Genomic DNA, 21,765 nt, shown 5'->3' on the forward strand with positions numbered 1-21,765 from the left:
CAACGACTCTAAAATAATAAATATACTTCAATTCTGATTTCTAAATTTTGAAAAGTAATCCATTTTATAAATTTAAATGAAAAAAATTGGTCTTTCAACACCAAAAATCAGTATAATTTCTATTTATTTTTTTTACATTTTTTTAAGTTATTTGACTTCTTACTCACTTAAAAATTCTTTAAAAAAAAATTTTTAAAAAAACTATTACCACCCCTGCAATGAGGTAGTTAATATTTTATTATCCCCATTGGCAAACATCAATCGTTTGAATCCTAGTAATGCCCACAATTCTTTTTTAAAAAAAAAATATTGCTATTTATATTTTAATAAAATAAAGTACACTTAATTGTTTCTATGAATAAACAGCCTTTTGACTGAATCACAGGAGCAACACAGCATTATCATCCTTAAAGGGAACTAATTTGGTAAAAAGTATTTGAAACCAATTACATTACATATTACATGGTACACTAATGTGAGAAAACAGTTGTATGTGTAAATAGCTTGTAAACTTCTCATGAAGAGAAGAATATAGACAAAGGAACAAGCAATGACAGCAAGCTTTTGGCCTTGCCTCCTACCTCCTTTAGTTCCTCTTTCCTTGTTATTTGACGCTATAAATAAATACAGCTGAAATGAAATAAAAAAGCAAAGCATGAGAAAACAACATGGATTTATGCTTGTTAAACAAAACAAAAATGATACGACAATTACTTTTTCCGTCCATATGCTTCATTTATGTTTTTGTTATTCTGTTCATTGGCATACTTTGATTCCAATGGCTTGTCCTTGTTAGAGAAGTAAGCGTATGCGGTACTGTCATCCCACCCGAGACAATTATTTCTGTTCAGCATTGTGCATTAAAAATGAAACGATATTAAGAAAGCAAATTTTGATAAATGGCAAGGGCCTCAAATTTCACATACCTATGCCTTCCCGAATAGAAAGATTGGGCCTAATTATGTCCTCGGATTTCACCAAGAAGATATCCCCTATGTACAGATGGTTTGTTGGGACATAAACGCTACATAAATCTTGATTGCCTTCATTGCTCTATTTCAACAACAGATAATTCAAATCAACTAAGACAGCTAAATGTATGATGAAGAGACTAAAATCATGCTCAGTGCTGAAATAATTTAGCAAGCAAATCTTTTGGGAGGGAGAAAGCATAATTTCAATTTAACAACCACAACATGTGTAGCATATGTACAATCAAAAAGTATATTTGACATGGTGGACAGAATCTGTCCACAAATTAAATGTTTTGTACCAGTGGATCGAATATGCAAAAGCAAGAAAATGTCATATGATTGGTCTACCACTAGTTTCGTATCACAGCAATTTAAAAGGCCATTGAACAGAAGAAACCAAAATTAAGGTCATGATAATACTATTCTACGAAAGGAAAACATGTCTATGTATCTAGAATATTTCTCATAGTGTCATACATTTGGAGAACATGATTGCATTTTTTTTAATTTTATAACCAAATTTAAACCAATGCTTACATGCAATGGCCCATAGTTTTTTGCATTGATGCACCCCAATACGAAAACAAATGTGGGCAAACAATTAACCAAGTTAAGGCATGGCCCACCATGTCATAGACTTGAAAAAATCCTTAGATAAGCATAGAAGAGCTGGCTTTATGAACTTAAAATATACAGAATAGTGGATGACATGGCAAAAAAGCATATATAACATATTCCAAGATCTGTCATCCAAGTATCAACAAGTTCAAAACTCTTGTAATGATTTTTCATTAGCATGCATCTACTTGCATAGTGTTGTTGGATATATTAGAGAATTATACTGATAACAACCTGAAGCACCACAGATGATGTTATGAAACCAAATGCATATTCACCAACACGTGGATGGCAAACAATTGCAACCTCTTTAAATGCTGAGGTGTTCTGATCTGCAAAAAAATGTTAAACAGGTCACTACAACAAAAAGGTTAAAAGTTTGCATATTGCATTGAAGAGCTAAATATACAGACTTCATTCTACAGTTATCTAATTATGGTTATGTCTCGTGCAGAACATGTAAACCAATTAATTAAACAAGAAGACTGCAAGATAATAAAAAAAAAACAACAACAACAACAATTGAAAGGGATGCAGGTAATGGAGCATGTGTTAATTAATATATTTTACCATATAATTGTATAATTTACTGTAAGGGTAATATAAACAGAGGGTGATCTCAAAGGATTGGGCATTGGACTCACCCATTTCTATATAATATCAGAGCTATAGAATCCAACCTTTTCCATGGCTCCATCATCTCCTAACAATAGTCAATCTTCTATCACTTCTCATCTTTCCTCCCACATACTGTCATCAAGTGATTTCAAATTCGATGGATCAGTTCCACCGCCATCTCCCAATATCACATATCCTGATGGAACAATTGCTCCTAATCCAATCTATGCTATTTGAAAACAAATAGATCGCTTTATTCTCTCTGGTTACACGCTGCAATTTCTCCCTCGATTTTAAAGCACGTACTTCACCCAGAGTTTAGTTGATTGCTCGAGAGATAAGGGTAGAAATTGAAAATTTGTTCCATGATCACATTAAAGCAAAATATATGCAATTGAGGATGAACTTCAATAAGGCTTCCAAAGGTAGTCATTCCATGGCTGACTTTCTCAACTATATTAAATCAATAGCAGATTCTCTACATGCTATTGGCAGACAGGTAGTTGATGATGACATTATTCTACAAATTTTATCTAGCTTACCACAAGAATATGGTGATGTAGTCAATGTTATGACTGCACACAAATTATTTCCCTCCTTTCTGGAATTAAGATCATTTTTCTTAGTACATGAGCAACGAGTTCTTTAGCACCTAACTCAAGCTTCCATTGATATGGTGCACACACTAGTTACCAGTTACCACAAAATGCAGAGGTGGCAGTTCTGCTCAAGGTAAATTTCAAAACCGTGGGGGACAATTCAGTGTTGGCCAGGGTAATTCTTCTTGGCCTGGCTGAAATGGTAATAGGAATTTTTAGTCACAAATTTTTTCTAAACCAACCAACTCCTTTCACCAAAATCCATTCTTCAACCAACATCAGCACTTCCACACCAAAATGTGCCTTTCAACCGAGGCCGTCGCTTTCCCACACCAAAAACAGCCCACACTGCATCTCAGTCTTCCACTTTAATACTTGGAGAAGCACCTATTTAATGTCAAATTTGCAAAGATTTTCACCATATTGCTAAATATTGCCCCCACCATAATACTCTTGATCTCACCACTTTCTTTGTTGGCTTACACATCCAAGAAGCTATACCTTAAGCACCAACCTAGCACTTAGACATAGGAGCTTCTCACCATATAACCAATAATCCAGGTATTCTTGATTTCTATTTTCCATATAATGGTCAGATAAGGTTCAAGTAGGAGATGGTACTCCTACCCATTAGGCTTGGCTAGAAAACCCTTTATACCCCCTTATCTCAATGTGTTCTTGCAGATGTTTTCATTTTTCCTTAATTATGCAAAAATTTAATTTTTGTTCAATGCTATACTACTGATAATTTTTGCTCCATGAATTTTGACTCAATTGGTTTTTCTATGAAGGATCAACAAACGCAGAGAGCACTCACTCGTTACAATGTTTCAGGTCATTTTTTATCTGTTTTCAAATACTGTTTTCTCTAATTCTTCTAGTATTGCTATGGTGGCTTCCAAAGTCCCTTCCTCTCTATGGCATAAGCGCTTAACACATCCTAGAAAGCTTCACTTAAGTTCTTTAAAATAATATTTTGTGATAGGACATCTATGAAAAGTTGATTCCAATTGTTCAGCTTGTTAATTGGGTAAACATGTAAAACTTTCATTCACTAATTCTTTGCATGTATCTTGTCAGGCTTTACAAATAATACATTCTGATGTTTGGTGTTCTACAATCCCATCTTTTTCCGGCTATTGATATGTGAACCCCGCCCCCAAGACAACTTTTCAACCCATTCTTATTCGCTCTTTCTTTTACTTAGCAGAAATGAAACACTGCACCTCTTTGTTCAGCTATTTTCCATCCACTGTAAACCTAACTTGAGCTTCCCACTCCAACGACCATGCCGCTACCATTGCCATGCCATGCCATGCCGGAGTCGGGCCCTTGGGGAGCTTCAAAAAGATCCAAGACCCCACGTTTCCTCTTCTTGTGGTCCTTTTATTGGTGAACTAAGTGGGAGGCTGTGATCTCTCTTTCTCTACAAATTTGGGATTTAGAAGAGGCTTCAAGGCTGGGTGATTCTTGTTTTGGTTGTGTTTAGACAAGTAAGCCTCTTACTTTGTAACTCTTAATGATGCTTGTAGTCTAGGAAGCAAAGGTAATGTTGTGGATGTTGTATTGTAGATACTTGAATTCCTAGCCTTCGTTAGATTTTTTTTTTCCTTTGTGTTTTGTGGCTGCAATGCTTGTTGTATTGTCAGCATGTTTTTTAGTGAGTTGTGTAAATTGCTTTGTCTTTTGTTATACTCATAAGGTGTTTGTTAAAATGCCAAGCAGAAATTTTAGTTTAATGGATATGCCATTGAACCTTAATTATGCCTGTTGTTTACTTAAATAATCTAGTGTTTGGATGTATATTTTTGAAGTATTGCATCAGTGGTCAAACTAGCATCTAAGACTGTTAGAATATTTCTTTTGGAAGCATGTTGTGCATGTAATCCTTTGATAAGGTTGAAATGGAAGTCTTTTGTTTAACAATTTCCTACTAGTTTCCTGCAATCTAGGTTGCTAAGCTTGTTGACCTTGTGATAATGTTAGCTTGTAGTTTATTGGCTTAGATTGTGTTAGCTCTTCTTGTATTTTGCTTGTAGAGAGGTTGGGTTGGTCATGGTGTAATTGCTTAGTCTTTTCTTATGCCTTAAAATGTTCATTGGAATGCCTCAATGGCCTAGCAACTTTGAAATCCCATTTTCACAGACCTTTGATGTTAGAATTGAAATTTTATTTTATTTAAATTAGATAGTGTTGTAAGGAAGGCTCTTTAACATACTTAGTACAACACTATAAATTGCATTCCAACTTCCTAGAGCTTGAAACATGATCATTAGCTAGGTAAATCACTTGTATATTTGCTAAGTTGATAGAAGTCCAAGCATGCGCCTCCTCATGTTTTGCATACGTTATTGCCTCCTTGCCCTAGTAGCTACTTCATGACCCTCTTTGCTTCCATGCCTACTGTCTGTGCTAGCAATTTTTTTGTGAATGCCTTCCTATCTCTTAGAGTAACATTCCTCCTTTCCTTCTTAATTGGAGTCATTCATCCATTCCTTCATAATTGTAGTTTGATAGTTGCATTAAGTTTTACGTATATAGTTAGCTCTAAATTGTTATTCAATAATGGTGGAGTTTAGGCCTTCATTTGTTGTTGTGCCTAATATTAGTTTATTTTGATTCCTTTAGTTGTGAGTGCCAACTCATTTGGGTATTAGAGGACTTAGGTACTAGATGTCCTGTATTAAGGTTTTTCTTTTTGCTTTCCTTCCATTGAGCCATTAGAGTTGGTTTATGTTATTTTTGTTGTGTGGGAAAGGAGAAAAAGTAATGATCAAAAGAGACTACTTTGTTTCAATATTCACTAAATACTTGAAAAGCATACAAACACAACACATAACATAAGTATACAAAACACGACTACCAAAGCTTTCATGCCATAACATAGTACACTAACATTAACGCCATATTTTGCCTTGCTGACTTAACTGATGAACATATCTCTCATAGATAAAGAATCATGCATTCATGTCCATGTTGCAATCCATGCTCAATGCAATTGCACCCTTGATTCTAGCGCCAGGTTTTATCACTGCACCCTTCACCAGGCTTCATCACTCCTACATGGTTGCTGTAGTGGGGCTTTGCGAAGTCCGCCCTTGGCGGGGCGTGACCGGATCGCTTGGTCAAGACGATGGTCGAGACCGAGCATCGGTCTCACAGATTGTACAGTTAGACACCACACTCGGTCATTAGCGGGTGTGACACGGCAAGGCCGGGGTGATCTCGATAAGGCGGGCTAACGCGAGCGGGCTGACGCGGGCGCGTGGCGTGGTATGGCACCAGACAGACCGGTAAGGTGAACGAGCTGTCAGGGCATGGTGTCTCGGCCAAGGACAGTGTGGTCTGCGCAGGGCGCAATAGAGGGCGTCGGCAGGGCAGGGCGCTCGGCATAATGCGGTGTGGCTAGGTGACGCGCACGGTACAGTCGGTGATGACGCCACATTGCTGACTCAGGCTGACGTCCAAGCATAGCCGAAAACATGACCGGCCACACCCAAGAATGGTCAAGTCTTGGGGCCTTTGCCTATAAATGTGGGCAAGAAGTGCCTTTGGAAGGCAAGTGAGAATTGTGTGGCCTTCGGTTAAGGTTGTAAACTTTTCCACTTCATAAAAGTTACTTTTTCTCTCTTCATTCTTGGTGTCCTTTGCTTCTTTACTTCTTTCTTGACCGGATTCTAAGGCCATTCGGAGGAGAAGGTTGGGTTGGTGCGGACGAGCGTAGCCAATCACAGCACGGTGCCGATCTAGCAGATCAGCCCCGTGACAAGTGGTATCAGAGCCCAAGGTTAAGAAGTGGAGACGGCAGATGGAACCAAGACAAGACTCCAGCACCTCGAAGACATAATGGAACTCATCCATACCGTGGTGAATCGGTTGGACTTGACAGTGGGCTTCCCCTCGGAGGGTGTGGGATATACTACTTCTCTTTGTCAGAATTATGACGGCCTGTTTACCAACCTACTTGGAGTACGCTACGACATTGTAATGTTTGTGAGTGAGATTCCAGGCTTTGACTAGTTTGACTGAAGATAATTTGTGTGTGAGCCCCACTTTTGTTTCCATGCTCTTAATTTCCGGATCTGGTCTCCTGATGAGAGTGATTGGAGGCTAATTATTGTGTTTAGAATTGCTTTTAAAAGGCTTATCTGTAAGCTAATCATCCTTCTCTCCAAAACACTCTCCTCCTTGTTAGCAACTCATCCTTGGCCGAATTTTTTTTTAGACGTTTAATTGTGTAAACATATATATGTTTATATATATATAGGTATGCATGCATGTCAGGCTTAGGAATCCTTTTCTTGAGAAATTATACACTTTATGTATTGAATTTAAATTTTTTGAATTACTTAATGTTTGTGTATGCTTATAGAATTTAAATATATATATATATATATTCAGAATCATGGGTTAGTATTGATTTTGTAATCTTGGAAAGTTAATTGTGCTGGTGTTATGTTTAAAGCTTTCATGGAGAATTTTATTTGCTTAGCTAATTTTCTTGTGAAAACCTTTAATGGCTAGCATGAACCGTATACTCTTTTTTTGGCATGCAATTGTATTGAAATTGATATATTTGGCAAGTGAGTTAAGTACTTTATTTTGGTAGGATAACATACTTCTTTTAAGGTGCATGGTTATTCTATTAACATGCTAACTTTGAACTCTTTTATTTGTTGAATTAGCTCAAGCTATAATTGTAATTTAAGCCCGGCCCAAGATTTTGTAACCTAAGTTAGATTATTCTGTTTGGGTAGAACCGTAGCGAGCTGTAGTTCGGGGGACTTGGTGAACCCAACTCTGTAGCTCGGAGACAGGTAAGCTCTCGCACTGTGTAATTCCGTATTTCTGGCAATAATTATTATTTAATTATTGTATTGTTTAGTCATTTCGTTTATTTATTATTTACGTGATATTTATGTTATTTATTTATTTTATTAATGCATTATTTACTCGGTATCTCCTTTGTCTATATTTCGAATTTCTGCGGGTTTTTAGTACATCTCCAATTCTGGCTCACCCAGCTAGGAGGAGCAAGTCCTAGCCATGTACACATGTTTTTCTGTAGTAACGCTACCGGACATGCGTGTCCATTTCGATCTGGGATCGAAGATCCCGACTCCGTACTGTTGATATTACGCTCGCTCGACTTCACGATCGATGATCTAGCTTCAGATCTGTTGATTTCACTGTCGATCGAGGAGATGTACATGTATCCGTATTACGTGTTTTTCTATATTTTTCCGATTATTTACGTATTACATGTCGAATTATTAATTATTCTGCTATATCTGCATTATTCTGTTTTTTTTTTCTGCGATCCTACTGGGCCCTTGTGGCTCATGTACTCTGTGAATTTTTCCTTTCACAGGAGAAAATCAAGCTTAGGATCGGTGGGTTGTTCTGGGGCTTATTCTGTAATTGTGGACTTGCCAAACATCTGTTCTTGAGGTCGTGAAACTTGGGTGTTATTTTTATTCTGTATGAGTAAGACTTGTATCTTATTTGTATTATTTGGCTTGTAAACTACTTGTGTACTCTGTAGAACTATCTTAGTCCATATCTTATTATCCCTGTTTCTGTGACTGTATCTGTAGTCGATATTATTGTTTCTGTTCTGCTTGTTAGGGTTGACTCTGACCAAGTTAATCTGAGGCCTTGCACCCAGTGGGGCCCAGTTCCATTGGATGCGGCCGATCTGTCAGTGAACCCAGCTTGTTGGGCTGGGGCGTGACAGACATAGGGCGGACGGACCAGTTCGACGAAAGATTGGACCGACTGGAGAGCAGCGTGGAAGACCTCAAGAGCATGGTGGATGCAATCTTCGAAGGTGACATTCCCCTGACTTTCTGCCACAGGTGTCAGATGAGGCGACATCGGTATGCTTCCCTCAACGCGTTAGGGATGTTGTGGGTTCCAACACCCCAACGGCGGCTGACTCGGCATAATCCAGAGCTACGCCCATAAAGCGGAGGTTCTCGAAGGCGAGGAATTATAGGCAGAAGTTGCGGAGGCATCTCGCCCGGCTTATTAGGGTCATGATCCGGGACGCATCCATGGAGGTGGACGCCGCTCCCGAAGGTGTGGTGTGCGAGTACTGCGAAGGACCACACGATGTGCTGCTATGTCCCGAGTTGGAGGACCTGTCTCCTTTGGATGTAGAGGTCGATGGGGGTGCTACGGACCCCGCAGCTTGAGGGAGTTGGCCGAGGGTGGGCCAAATGGAACAGGTGTGCGGTCCAGCAGAGACCGAGTTCCTGTTCCTCGACTTTTGTTTGTTCTCTCTCTTTATTCCTTGTATCTATGAGATGTACTTTTTGGCTTTTAAACAACTATGTAATCAAGTTTATGTCACTATTTCTTTTGTTTAAGAGAATATGTATCTTGATGATGTAGTTGTGTATAGTGAGTCTATGGAGGACCATATACGTCACTTGAGGAAGGTGTTTTGCAAGTTGCGAGAACACCAACTCTACATCAAGTTGGAGAAGTGCGAGTTCACTCATCACATCATCAAGTTCCTGGGGCAATTAATCTCGCAAGGGGATGTCCAGATGGACAGGAAGAAGGTGGAGGCAATCCTTGACTGGCCAGCACCTAGCAAAGTCTCGGAGTTGCACTCATTCCTTGGGTTGGCCAATTACTATCGGAAGTTCATCATGGGATACTCCAAGGTGGCGACACCCTTCACTGATCTGCTAAAGAAGGACCGGCCGTGGGGTTAGGACGAGGATCAGAAGCGAGCTTTCGAGAAGTTAAAGACGGCCATTTCCAGCGAACCCATGTTGAAACTTCCCAACTTTGAGGTACCCTTTGAGTTACACACTGACGTATCTGACAAGGCTGTGGGCGGAATGCTTGTCCAGGAGGGACATCCGGTGGCCTTTGAAAGCTGAAAGCTTAAGGATGCAGAGCTAAAGTATTCAGCACATGAGAAGGAGATGTTGGCGGTAATCTATTGTCTCTAGGTGTGGCGAGTCTATCTCTTAGGAACACATTTTGTGATCAAGACAATGTCGCCAACACCTACTTTACGACCCAGAAGATGCTTTCCCTGAGATAGGCTCGATGGCAGGAGTTTCTTCAGGAGTATCACGTTGAGTGGCAACACAAGCCCGACAGGCATAACCAGGTTGCGGATCCTCTTAACAGGAAGCAAGTGGTGGAGTATGTAGCCACGTTGGCTCAAGTGGAGTTTGATCTGTTGGCGCAGATCATAGAGGTCGCAAAGACCGACGCTCTGTACTTGAAGATAGTACGAGACGTCGAGGAAGGACTTGTACGTCGATATTGGGTGGAGGACGGGTTGCTTCACGCCAAAGGCAGCAAGATCTTCATGCCTAAGGGAGGCAAGCTCCGATTCAAGCTGATGAAGGAGCACCATGATACTCGGAGGTCGGGCCACCCGAGTAAGGAAAGGATGAAGGCACTTCTGTCCAGACACTATTACTGGCCAGACATGGAGGGTGATATAGAGACCTATATCAAATCTTGCTATGTGTGTCAGCAAGATAAGCCGGAGAAGAGGAAGAAAGCGGGACTGCTACAACCGCTACCTATTCCGGAGCGACCGTGGGCGTCGATTTCCATGGAATTCATCTCGGGTTTTCCCAGAGTCAAGGACATTTCCACGGTTGTGGTGGTTGTTGATCGGCTAAGTATGCTGTGTTCATTCCAACACAAGCTACTTGCCTAGCTAAGAAGGCAGCAGCTCTTTTTCTGCGTCATATGGTGAAGCATTTCGGTGTGCCACAAGACATTGTGAGTGATCGAGACGCCCGGTTTACCGAACGGTTCTAGATGGCGTTGTTTGGTTTATTAGGAACAGAGCTGAAGTTCTCTATAGCCAATCATCCTCAGACCGACGGGCAGACGGAGTGAGTCAATGCGTTGCTCGAGGAGTATCTCCGTCATTATGTCTCGGCTTCCCAGAAGGATTGGCTTGATCTATTGGACACGTCGCAATTTACTTACAACCTACATCAGTCCTCAGCAACCGGTTAGTCCTTTTGAGCTAGCATATGGATTTCAGCCTCTCACTCCACCAAAGGTCGCTAAGCGTAGCGCGGGCAGCGGGTGTCCTGTCGCGCATAATTTTGCACTAGAGCGATAGGAGATAATGGAGAAGGCGAGAGATAGCTTAGCAAAGGCCGCTAGGCGAATGAAAAAATATGCGGACCAATGGAGGAGGCCCTTGGAGTTCAAGATAGGAGATCGGGTGTGGCTGAAGTTGACGCCGCAGGTGTGGAAGAAATTGCATCGGAAGGATGTCTACAAGGGTTTGATCTCGCGGTATGATGGACCGTTCGAGATTATGCAGCTTATATGCTGAACCTACCCGAAAGGTTGAAATTATACCCAACTTTTCATGTGAGCTTCTTGAAACCCTGTCATGACGATCAACAGCACTCGGAGCGGAATTGGTCAGGGCGAGCGCCTCTGACCGTGCGAAAGGAATTTACTCGAATTACCGAAAAGATTCCGGATCGGAAGGTGGAAGGGCAAAGCAAGAAGAACCGGCGGACTTATTTTCTAGTCCAATGGAAGGATCTCCCCGAGTCAAAGGCGACCTGGGAGAAGGACACAACTTTTAGGCAATTCGAGGAGTTGATTCAAGCGTACCTTCAAGCTCAACCAACGAGGGCGGCAGGCTCTTCAGGTGGGGAAGGTTTGTAGCGGGGCTTTGCAACGTCCGTCCTTAGCGGGGCGTGACCGGATCGCTTGACCGAGACGATGGTCGAGGACGAGCAACGGTAGCACAGATTGTACAATCGGACACCACACTCGGTCATTAGCGGGTATGACATCCCGCACAACCTAACCTAAAGTGTAACCGGGGCACATCAGCAGGGCCACGCGCAATGACCGAGCAAGGCGTGGTGGTATCGCCAGTGCTAGGCCGGGAGAAGCCAAAAATATTCTAAGGCATTGGTCTAGAATATATACCCATGACTTAGGCGGGTCATAGATCGGATACCGAAAGGCATGGCGCGGCAAGGCCGGTGTGATCTTGGTAAGGCCAGCTGACGCGAGCGGTATGGCTTCGGCTGACGCGAGCAGGCTGACGTAGGTGCATGGCGCGGTATGGCACCAGACAAACCAGTAAGGTGGGCGGGCTGTCAGGGCATAGTGTCTCAGCCAAGAACAGTGTGGTCTGCGCAGGGCGCAATAGAGGGCGTCGGCAGTGCAGGGCGCTCGGCATGATGCGGTGTGGCTAGGTGACGCGCACGGTACGGTCGGTGATGACGCCACATTGCTGACTCAGGCTGACGTCCAGGCATAGCCGAAAACATGACCGGCCACACCCAAGAATGGTCAAGTCTTGGGGCCTTTGCCTATAAATGTGGGCAAGGAGTGCCTTTGGAAGGCAAGTGAGAATTGTGTGGCCTTCGGTTAAGGTTGTAAACTTTTCCACTTCATGAAAATTACTTTTTCTCTCTTCATACTTGGTGTCCTTTGCTTCTTTCTTGACCGAATTCTAAGGCCATTCGGAAGAGAATGCTAGGTTAGTGTGGACGAGCGTAGCCAATCACAGCACGATGCCGATCTAGCAGATCAACCCCGTGACAGCTGCCACTAAGACACCTTCAATCACATCTTAACACCTCCCCTTGGTTGAAGACTACATACACCCAATAAAGTCCTCCTATAGTTGTGCGTTAGACTGGGAGAGATTTTGTAAATATGTCTTCAGAGGTAAAATGTTCTCAAAGTAGATTGCAACTCTAGCCTCAATGATAGTCTACCTAGCTATTTTACTCACTTTTGAGTTGATTACCAACGAACATTCCAACATTACTATCTAGAGCATAACCTACAAATATAAAATATTAGGGGTTTCTTGACCAATCTTTCTAGTTCTAAGTTCAAGAATTTTAAACCTTGGCAAGACACCCCACACTTTAAAGAAGTTGAGCTGTGGGGTCCTTCCTTTCTAAAGTTCATAAGGTGTTGTAGTACTTTGGTTCTTAAAAGAAATCATACTCAGAATAAAACAAACTAAGAGCAATACCTCCCTCCACAAGTTCTCGGGCACTCTAGAACTTAACAACATAGCATTCACCATGTCCAGTAAAGTTATGCTTTTTTCTTTAACAACTCTATTAGACTCAGGTGTATATAGAGTAGTTAACTCATGGATGATGCCATTTTCTTTACAAAACTGAAACATAGCATTAGAGGTATATTCGCCATCTCTATCAGACATGAAGAACTAAATGGTTTTCTCTAATTGGTTTTTGGCTTCAGCTTTGAAAATCATGAATTTGCTAAGGGCCTCATCCTTAGATCTAACGAGATAAGTAAAGCAGTAACTAGAGTGATCATCGATAAAGGTAATGAAGTATGAGTTCCTAGCTCTAGTGGGAGTTCTAGCTCTAGTAGGAGTTCTATTGGTATCACAGATAACACTATGAACCAATTCAAATATGAGTTCCTATTGCTGTTGTTGAAAGTGTTTATTAGGAAGTTTAGCTTGAACACAGATTTGACATTTGGAACCTTTGGTCAATCTTAGACTTTGGAATTAAATCAAGGTTCATAAACCTTCTAATGGTTCCAAAAGTCACATGTTCTAATCATCCATGCCAAATATCACAAGACTCAACGTTCAATACAGCAAAAGAAAAACATGCAGAACTTTAATTGAAAGATTTAAAGGTTCATAAACATCGAGTATGAAAAGACCATCATATAAAAAACCTTTCCTACAAACTATTTGACTTAAAGATTACAAGACAATTAGCTTTAAATACAATCTTATACCCACTTTGGATGAGAAGCGATCAACTAATCAGGTTCCTCCTAATGTTTGACACGTGTTGAACATCTAGAACGGGTAGGACTTTCATAAATGTCATCTTCAAGTCAATACGCCCTCACTAGCACGTAAGCTACTGACCCATTTCCAAGGGTTACACACCTTTTACTTGAGACCTAGTAAATTAAGAACCAGAAACGATCTGCATAGACGTGGACATTAGCTCCAAATTCTAATCACCACTCTAGGTTTTGGTAAGCTAGGTTAACAGAAGAGATAAACGCAACTAACCTAAACTAGGTCTCAGTGGAAGGTGCACCCATTTCAAGGATATTAACTTGTAGTCTAGGAGGATTAACATTTTTCTTCACAGGTTTAGTATTTCGGAAGAAGCTATCTTGAGTGATATGATTTGTCCTACCATAAACAACAGTACTATATGTTTTTTCAGAAGACTTCGAGACAGGAGGTTTAGGGTGTGAGATAGGATGATAATGAACATGAGCGGGTTTTCTCTTAGATTTGACATATCTCTTTGGTAGAAATAATGACGGCCTTTAAAGGAAGAATGAGAGCTCCTAGAGCTATCACCACACTCAGTCAAATAGGCTCAACCGTTATGAGGTTCTAAACTCTCAAAAAATGTTCGCTTTGCCTTCTCAATTATAATAGAGTTATAGGTTCCAACAAGGTCTAAAGAATCGATTTTGTGCCTAAGAAAATAGCAAAACTAAGCCAAGATGGTGGGATCTAGTTTAGTAGGATAGAGATAATGTGACCCTCATTATACACGATACCACATTTCTCTACAGACTGAGATAATCCTAACTAGTATGAATCAAGGTTTAAAAAGGCGAAAGGCGTACTTGAGGCGTTTTGCTTTTATGAGGCAAGGCGTAAGCCTCGAGGCGGTCCGAGGCGTAAGCCTCAACAAAAAATGAAAATTATAAAAAATAATTGATAAAATAAATTAAATAGTCATAAAATTTTTAATAAAATGATTTATTGTCTTTGGTTTTCATATTTTTTTTAACTTAAAGTTATTTCATAGTTCATTTTAAGTTAGTTTTGATTTTGTTTTGATTTCATATCAAAAAATATTTTTGAATAATTTGTAGATAATGAATAAAGAATAATATTTAATTTATATTAATTATTAGTGTTAAATTAGTATTTAAATTATAAATATTTTTTTAATATTTTTTTAACTAAAAGAGATAGGTAGTGAACATCTTTGATATATTATTAAAAATATATATTTTATAATTAATTTTTTTATTTTTAGAATAATCTCATCCATTGAATTGATGATCCATTGAATTGATGATGGTTAAAAAAACCCTAGCCTCCACCATTGTCTCTTTCCTCTCATCAACAACTCAAAGGCGCCTGATGCGCCACCATCTCAAAGCCATCCGCCACCGTCCGCATCTTCTCCCAGGTCTTACGCAAGTCCTGCAGTTCACTTCTCAAAGCCACCACCACCGAAAAAGCCGCCACCACCGAAAGCCATCACCACCACCTCAAAGTCATCCGCGATTTTCTTTTCTTATCTTCACGAGGCATACGCCTCTTCCGCCTCGAGGCGGAGCGCCTCGCCTGGTTGGGTCGTAGGCTGCGCCACCGACCATTGGGGGCGTACGCCTTGAGGCAAGCGGCCACCGCCTCGCCTTGGGCGCGCCTCAAGGCGTACGCCTCGTTCGTCTTTTTAAACAATGGTATGAATCTATTCACTCATATCAACTCCATCTACTATTTTGTAATTTTCAAACTCTATGCTAAGATATCATATCCTAATAGCATTATCAAGTCCATCTTCCCTTTCTAAAGTATGCCAATGTCCCTAGCAATTTTAAAGGCAAAGTACGTAGAGACAATTAGAAAGAATACTAAAGATCCAGAGCTTGCAATGGAAATCAATCTCCTCAAAGTTTTACTAGTAGGTGCTAAAGTTGGGGGTTGGTCAATGGTTGAGATAGATAATTAACGAAGTCCATCATGACCAAAATTAGAAGTTTCAAAGTCAGCAGCATTTTTAAGGACAGAGTAAAGTCCTAAGGAGAAGAAACAAAATTCAGCTTGGCTCTTCCACCTCTAAAGTTTGTCTTCCAGTCAAATTTGGCGGGTCTACAAGAGCTATTAGATTGTGTTTAAGCCATATTGTGCAAAGTGTAGTGCAAATCAAATGTGAAAGGGCAACTAGTGTGGCAAATTTTAGCTAATAAGAAAACTAAAGTATGATGATGGAATAGAAATGGTATATGATCAAAATTAAAATTCAGTAATAAATAAATAGACAATTACAAGCAATGAAAGCACACAATCAGGAAGTAGTTGCAACGGAAACAGAGTAAGAACCCAGAAGTTAAATTCAGCAGTAGATAAGCAGTTTGATAAGATCTCAGATCTAGGTATATGTAGAAAATGTAAGCATCAATAAATTGAATCAGAATAGGATATATATACACAAGTGCCAATGGTAATACGCAGTCCATAAAGTGTGTGAACCAACAAAATATAAATTATGTGCCAACAATGATTTGAACAGGTCATATAATATCAATTATCATACAATAGCAATTGCAGGGCATCAATCAGATAATTAGTAAGTCAAGGGTAAGCTAAAACACAGTTAATCTTATAAAGCAGGACAAAATTCAACAAACTAAGAACTATGACAATAACTTCACAGCAATGATAGCAAGTGAACAATCAGATCTGAACTTGAAAATATAGCAATAATATTCAAGCAAGCATGCTCATTATCATGATAGTAATTTAGTGTTAGACTGTTGGATTGGTTATAAGACAGTTATTATTGTTAGGATTATGCCCTCGAATGCCAACGAGGATACTTGTATTAGGGCATTTCATTTGTATTATACATTCTTATTCTTATTAAATAGGCATTTATTTTGATGTTCATATAAATCTTGTGATGGCATTATAATTAGTTTTGAATATCATAGTCCATGTGTATTAAGTTAAACCTTCTACTCTTTGTGGGATAAAGAGAAGAGCACTAGAAGGGTTTGGTACTTATACACTTAAAATAATAGTTCGCAAATCAGAGAATCTTTAATTGGGCATTAAAGGTTCGTAAGGATTTGTATGACATATACTTTGACAAAGAGTGCTAGTTGAACACTATGGAATAGTGAGAGCATATGTCATAAATACATCATTGGGAATTGGTGTATTCGAATATGACTCGCAACAATCCAATCACATGGATTTTACTCTTTGACAGTTAATGATTGGGATTGTTGGTTATGATCATATGAGTGGACCTTAGACCTGAAGTATCATGATCACAATGTACTTGTGACGTCTAGTCTGTTACTAGAGTTGTTAGGCTCAGTTCACCTTTTGGTAGGGCCGACCTCGAAGTGCGACTATGTCGGGCAGGTAGCAGTTGTGAGTGATCACCAAGAAGGAATTCGTTCTCTCGGAAGTAAACGAGTCAATATCCTATGCGACTATAAGTATATGAGATTAGAAGACCTTAGCCAAGGCAGTCAAACTAATCGTGTGGGAAACGAAGGGTAGTTTGGTAATCTCACCCCACTATAGTTATTTGCATGTAATCGAGTTCAGTGAGTTTGACAATTACCATGGCTCTCACTCGGTTGGGATACAAGGACAAAAGGTTTATACACATATGGTAATCATAATCGGAAAGGTTCGTAATGATCTACTCATTCGTGTTCAATTAGGCTACGACGTGGGACCACGGGGCTGGCTAGGTGTCACCCACGTCCTTTGGTATCCTCTCATTGCCAATCGGAACGAACCTAGGGAGTCACGCTTAAAGGGATAAAGAATCAGTCTCGTTTTGAGTACAGGGGTAAAATTGTCAATTTACAATTTTACTTCATGGGATGAGTGAAATTGTAAATTGGTCTAGGGTTTTTGTCTTAACTTTAAATTTTGATTTAAATTCGATGGAGTCGAATAGATAATCAAAATTATGAGGACTCAAAGATAAAAGTGGTTTTAGTTAGATTATGACTCATATTTCTAATAGAACTTCTATGATAATGTTTATCATATTATGAAGGTTCATATTTCGAATAGAACTTCATGATTGAATGATGTTTATCATATTTTATGAAGTTCTATAAATATGACTCCTCTCCAACTATAGACAAGACTCAATTAATTCTCTAGTGAGAAAATCCCCTAGCTCTCTCTTCCTCTCTAACCCTAGCCGCTATTTGGAGAAGAAGAGGAGATTGTCTCTTAATTCCGGCGTGTGATCTAGAGGCGTGGAACTTTCGTTCGGCGCTAGGAGATCTACGACAATCAGAGATAAGTTCGGCGCATCAAAAGAAAGAAAATCATTAAGAGGTAATTTTCTAGGTCTTTTAATTAAATAAAGATGCTCATTAAAACAATTAGAATATATATCGCAAATATATTATTGCTTCCGCATACCCTTTTAATGTTATTTGATTTTTGCGATATAACCTACAATTATAGCATGCATAAACAACAATTAAAGACAATGATAATGATTTAAAAGTAATCAAATATCTTGGCCTGAGATTAAGAGTGCTTAACACTGCCTTAACACTGAAGTAGCCCCTTTTAGGTACAAATTTAACAGCTTCACTCCAAATGCTAGGATACACTAACTCAAGAAAGACAGCTCCTTCCTTAGCATGTTCGGCGAAGAGTTGTGCTCAAATATAACCCATTAAAAGGAAATGAAGACGAGAAAATAAAAAGATAAGGTAGAGTTTTCACAAGGGCGAAGAATTGAGGGACTATCACGAGGTTCAAGATGAGGAAGATAGATCGGTGAGCCCTAGACACTTATAGTATATATATATATACACACATGCAAGAAGGCTAGCCAACAGTCATAAAATGGCCCGTTAGATGGAGATCAATGATTATAACCAATTGTGAATGAATGGAAAAGCGAGTGTGCGGTTCTTTACATTTAATAGTCAACCCCTATAAGAAAAAGGATGTATGAAAGTAAACAGTCCTAACACATCCAATGGTCAATATCTATAATGATTAAAGTTTTGGTGTAATTTAGGCTCCTGGCCCCAAAAATTTTCACACAACCATCAATTCACTTGAATGTGCAATTGTTATGAAAATCACAAACAAGTAGCAATACCTGGAGAAATGGCGGTGCTTATTTGCTTAAATGCTGAATAAATATGCCTCACAAGTGGCGTTTTCTTTATAAACCATTCTCCAATTGAGAAAACACCAGCTCCCAACCATGATGAGACAAATATACCAACAAGCAATACAAACACAAGTGATGTTGCAAATCCAACACCTGCAGAATAAAATGATTGAACACTAAACTAAGTTCGGCAAACTTAACTTGGATTTAAGATAGAGATATGTTGACAACAACAAAACACATGAATATCATCATAATTACCAAGACAAGAATCACACTAGCATCAAGAAGGTTTTGGTGAGTTTTGCAGCAAAAGAGATTTAGCTGAAACTAGAAAGCTATATATCATCCATAAATTCAAAAATATGCAATCAATGGAGGTGATGGGTATAACATATGCGTTCATATGACCAATATTTTAGATTTTATTCAGAGTACTATTCATTTCTTCCTTTTCTTTTTATTTATTTATTTGAGAGATATAGCCAAACCATTTTATTAGGAAAATTTCTTGAACCCAAAGTGGAATACTAGCTCTCTATTGTGTAAATGGTCAAAGCACTACTATAGGAAAAGGATCCAATCTCATAAAAAATAAATATGTTGAAAATGGTCATATTGCTTAGGATTACATCTATGGGGATATTTGGTTGGTGGCTTATTCACCTTCTCCAACCAAACAGCCCATAACATATCTCACCAATCCATTTTTATAAGATTTAATTATTCAAATACATATATTTACTTATTAATTATTAAAAAAATCAATGCTAATAAAAATCTATTACTAATTGAAAATAAATTTTAATTTTAAAATATTTATTTTTTATTAGAATTATTGAGCCAACTATGGTCAGCTTATACAAGAATTATTCCTCGAGACCAATTCCAAAAAGATTTTCTTAAAGCCTACATTTTTGGTCTCAAACCAAGCACAATATATATATATATATTTATATATCTATATAATAATGATTAAGTGACCACCCGTGGTTTATTATTGAACATTAGTAAAAGATAATGGAAGGAAAGAGACAATGAAAAACACTACTATGAAGAATAATTCTCAAGAAAAGCTACATTGCCTGATCTCTTTACAAAGGCTTATATAGCTGTGTACCATCTACGCAAATCAAATCCTAGAAGGAAAAGAGATGAAATATACAATTATCTAAACATGACACTAATCAAATATTTACTAACCATACATAGCTAACCATATATAGACTAATCATATATAGTCTAATCACAAACTAATATTACAAGATTTCTCATAGTTAGGCACTAAGATCAGATAGTAAATTGAATGGCAATAATATCTACAAAAATAATTTACAAATTGCAACAAAACTGTACCAAATATATGAACTCCAAGATTGGCATATAATGGACTGAAGAAACCATCCACAAACTGGATAAACGACCAGGTAATGAAATGTAATAGCCACTGGAAAAAGAACCACACTGCAACAATAATTGTAAAAGGAGAGTTAAGTGTAAAAAATTTAATAATAAAAATACTTCAGCAATATGTTCCCTATGAAAAATGTACCATCCAGTCATAAATTTTCTTGAAATCCAGCTTTGAAGAACAGCAAAGCAAGCCTGGTTAGGAAGAATATGAAAGTCGTGAAATGATCTCACAAAGTGCACACTTATCATTTAGCTTGATTATAAAAAGATCAAATACATGATTCATGTTTTTCCCATGGATGTTTGAGAAAAATTAAGCATCTAATATATAGCACCACCACTTACCCATTTTTATACTCATAAGGACACATAATGAATTGATGGTGGCCTGGCACTTAATAACTAAGAAGCTGTTTAAACATAATATAGCAATATAATTGTTAGTAATTCTTATAAGTGATGAACATTATGTAGTAGAAGATCAAGACTATTAAGGGAGAAAATTAATGACACTTGTTTGCCAGACAGCTTAGTGAAACCCCCACAATTAACTAATGTTGACAGCACTACCCTACCAAATTAATCAGTGAGAGTGGAAATTCTACAAGATGAACATTAATCATTTCACAACAAGAAGAATCACCTCATTTCCCAGATTGCATATAACAAAAAATTTAGACATCATAAAATTCATGAAAGCAAATTATACGCAATCAATTATTCTTTATACCAACTATTCAGCCCCTCATCCACTCATCTAATCATGAATGAGGAAATAAAGTATTCACTAAATCAGATGATATCACTTATTCCTTGCAAATACTTGATTTCATGTATTAGATTATCACAGATCTCTCTAGCCTTCTGCTTCCTTGGAATTACAAGATTATTAAAATGAATTCAAATAATTATATTGATTTCTTCTAATTTCTCGCACTCCATTCATAAAGTTTTACAAGATTAACATAATCATTTCTCAACAAAAAGAATTACCAGTTCCTCTGATTGCATATAGCTATAAATTTAAAAGTGATAAAACACAAAAATTCAAATAATACAGATCCTCACTCTATCCTCTAATCAAGAATAACCAAATATTAAAAAAGTAGCCAATAAATGAGATAGTCCATAAAAATTATCCATTTCAATTGATAGATTATCATGAATCTCACCGACCTTTTTATTATTCCCCAAATTACGATAACGGCAAAAACCAATTCCTATGATCATATCAAATCCCTGAAATTTCTTACACTCTATAATCCGAAACGGATCAAACCGATCAACACATAACATAAGATCACAAGCCACAAAAATCCAGTAAAAATCCAAGAGTCCAAATTCAAACTTCCCCAAATTTCACGAATTATACGACAGATAACGAAATTCCAAAAACAGAGGGAGATGAAAGAATCAAGGGAACCGAACCTTGCGGGCAGAGGAATTGGAGGAAGACCTCTCCGGATCCTCTGGATCAGCATCACTATTCAGCGGGATAGATGCGGAGTACTCCGCCATGGCCGCGCCCCAAGCTTCGCCCTCAGACCGCGAGCGGGAGAGAAAACACTGAAGTAGTTGGGTCACTTGGGTGCTGCGCCATTTTATAGGAACTCATCTCCCCTGGTTCAGCCTATT

General features: G+C 38.6%; 1 pseudogene; it reads right to left on the bottom strand.

The window, feature by feature from the left end:
* Positions 1-607: 607 nt before the first annotated feature.
* Positions 608-21,712, bottom strand: LOC120258965 (annotated as a pseudogene).
* Positions 21,713-21,765: the final 53 nt, after the last annotated feature.

This window comes from Dioscorea cayenensis, chromosome 4 (assembly GCF_009730915.1).
Source record: "Dioscorea cayenensis subsp. rotundata cultivar TDr96_F1 chromosome 4, TDr96_F1_v2_PseudoChromosome.rev07_lg8_w22 25.fasta, whole genome shotgun sequence".
Classification (NCBI taxonomy): Eukaryota; Viridiplantae; Streptophyta; class Magnoliopsida; order Dioscoreales; family Dioscoreaceae; genus Dioscorea; species Dioscorea cayenensis.